This window comes from Haplochromis burtoni, unplaced genomic scaffold (genome assembly GCF_018398535.1).
Source record: "Haplochromis burtoni strain Fernald_Lab_line unplaced genomic scaffold, NCSU_Asbu1 Contig_10, whole genome shotgun sequence".
Taxonomy (NCBI): domain Eukaryota; kingdom Metazoa; phylum Chordata; class Actinopteri; order Cichliformes; family Cichlidae; genus Haplochromis; species Haplochromis burtoni.
The window spans coordinates 640,349-643,358 of record NW_024582371.1 but is presented as its reverse complement, the minus strand read 5'-3'; positions in this window follow the sequence as shown (position 1 = coordinate 643,358).

The following is a 3,010-nucleotide window of genomic DNA, read 5'->3' as shown; positions in this document are numbered from 1 at the left end:
GACAGCATCATCAGAAGGAAAGTTGATAAAAGAAATTAAAAATGTTGTATTGTTCGATACGTATGCGTACCGAACCGAAAGCACTGTATCAAACGGTTCAATATCGATACGAGTATCGTTGCACCCCTGATAGATAGATAGATAGATAGATAGATAGATAGATAGATAGATAGATAGATAGATAGATAGATAGATTATATATAGTTGGAAGGGAGTTTCCTGCAGGGCCATGTAGAGATGTTGGAAGTGACAGGTTCTCAAAGTTAAAAAGAGGCACATAGAACCAGGCTGAAGAGCAACAACCCAGATTCATCAAGAATCTAATATCTAATAGCTCTGCACCACCCAGCCAGCAAAAACTACGCTTCCTCTTTGCGAGCTTGTTCCCGGCTCATAACCAGCTGTCAAGGGCGAGCATTGGTTAATGCTCATCATGTGACTGATGCAAGCCAGATCCTTTAATTTAGCAAAAATTTTATTGTTGAGGGACAAGGAAAGGGACAAGGGCTCAAGGCCTTTCTGCACCTGCCTGGTTCCATTGAATTGTATTATTGACCGCATATTTTGCTGTGAATGAGAATTTAGACTCATTTCCCTTCCCCAGTGTCCCAGTAAACCAATACCAAGCCAGCATGTACAGCAGCACTTCTGTCTACTGGTTCACCTGAATGGAATGCAGCCATCATTAGTGTAGTAGGTCCACCGCAGCTTTGCTATCACATCTGCCCACTATGATATCACAGAAAACTGAAGAAAATTACAAAGTAAAACCAATTTCCTTTTTGCATATGTGGTTCATGATCACAAGAAGAAGCTGTTGTGACACTTTACTACACTTTAAACAGCTGCATTTTTGTATGAGAATGTTACCCCAGGTAAAACGGTCAGTGTTTTTGATGGTACTTCTGGGAACAGTTTCATATCAATGCACTTAACCAAAAAGATAACATGACGAGAAGAGGGTGTGACATAAGGTACATTCCACGAGTTTTGCTTTCACTTCACTTCATTTTTTTTTTTTTTTTGCTTTCACTTCAAACTAGTCAGTGCAAGTCTTTTTCTAAGCTTGTTTTTAAGGATAAAATGGAAAAAAGGCAGTAAACCTGTTGTGTTGAATTGGCATTTCTACGAAACTGCAAGAGCAGATGAATGAAGGAAGGATCTGAACAGGAAATCTGTTAAATTTTAGGGTTTTAGGGTTGAGGGCAGTCTTTGAGGTTCTGAGGTCAGCGGTCTTTGGTGGCTTTCATTCCCATCATCAATAAGGACCAGTGACCCAGTTCCACTGGCAGCCATAAGTGCCCCTGCCACCATGTTTGACAAGTAGCGCTGTTCCTTATTCATGCTATTGGATATTAATCAAAATCTAACAAGGTTATTATAGTAAACTAAAACTAAACTGAATTTGAAAAAACAAAATAATTACATTAAAAACTATAGACTTAAAATAAACTAAAATTATTTTTTAACTTAGGAATTTAACTAAAATATAATACAAATATAGAGGAAATATTACTTTTGGTATTGATAAGTTTGCTGAAAATCTTGCCTGATGAGGCATTGATGAGCATGTTTATTGAGACTGGATGTCTGCAGCACTCTGAGTCAGCTGTTTTCAAGATCCTTTTGTTGAAGGACATATTGATTTTCCAATATCATGCCTCTCAGATATGCCTTCCATTCGCAATAATAAAAGATAATAACAAAAAATATCATTTAAAAAAAGTGTTCAAAAGAAGTTTAGGAATTTAAGTATCTCGGGGTCTTGTTCAGGAGTGAAGGGAGCAGGAGATCGACAGACGGATTGCGGACGCTGTACCGGTCTGTTGTGGTGAAGAGAGAGCTGAGTGTAAAAGTGAAGCTCTCAATTTACCGGTCGATCGACGCCCCTACCCTCACCTATGGTCACGAGCTGTGGGTAGTGAACAAAAGAATGAGATTGCGAATACAAGCGGCGGAAATGGGCTTCCTCTGAAGCGTGGCTGGCCTCTCCCTTAGAGATAGGGTGAGAAGTTCGGCGATTCAGGAGGGGCTCAGAGTAGAGCTGCTGCTCCTCCACATCGAAAGGAGCCAGTTGGGTGGTTCGGGCATCTGACAAGGATGCCCCCTGGGCGCCTCCTGGGCGAAGTTTTCCGGGCATGTCCCACTGGGAGGAGGCCCTGGGGCAGATCCAGGACACGCTGGAGAGATTATATCTCTCAGCTGGCCTGGGAACACCTTGGTGTTCCCCTGGATAAGCTGGAGGAGGTGGATGGAGGAGGTCTGCTTGGGCTGCTGCCCCCGCGACCTGGCCCCGGATAAACGGAAGAAAATGGATGGATGGATGTTCAAAAGAAACACTGTAGAACAGAGCCAGAGATTAATAATAACTAATGATTGAATTAAATGATGAACAGAGTGGTGTATAAACATATAGAGAGTGAAAAGAGGTGAGTGAAGAAGAAACGCCCAGTCCATCATGGGAAGCCCCGACAACCTTGGCCTATTGCAGAATAACTGGAGGGTTTAGGATCACATGATCCAGTCCTAACAATAAGTTTTACCAAAAAGGAAAGTTTTCAGTCTAATCTTAAAAGCAGAGTGTCTGTGATTTGAATCCAAAGTGGGAGCTGGTTCCACAGGAGAGGGACCTGAAGGCTCTCGTGTTGTTGTTGGGCACTCAGACTCTGCCCCTGTGTTGCTGAGGCATAACCAGTCACCTGGTGGATGTTTTTAAGTTTATGCATTGTCTGCAAAAATGTGGAAATAAAAGAACAATAATGCTAACAATCAAATCCATAATGTATCGTATTTGTTAAGAATTTTGTCTCTTTTTGGCAAATGTTTTGCCGTTTAGGATTTAAATAGTATTTTTGGACAGAGGTGACTTTTTTGAAGACACACTGAATGTTGCATGGCGTGCATACCGCTAAGTAAGAAATAATAGGCACCAAATGAAGTGCTACAGGAAATTAATGAAATGGCTAATGGTTTTTGTAAAAACAATAAAATGAGATAGATAGATAGATAG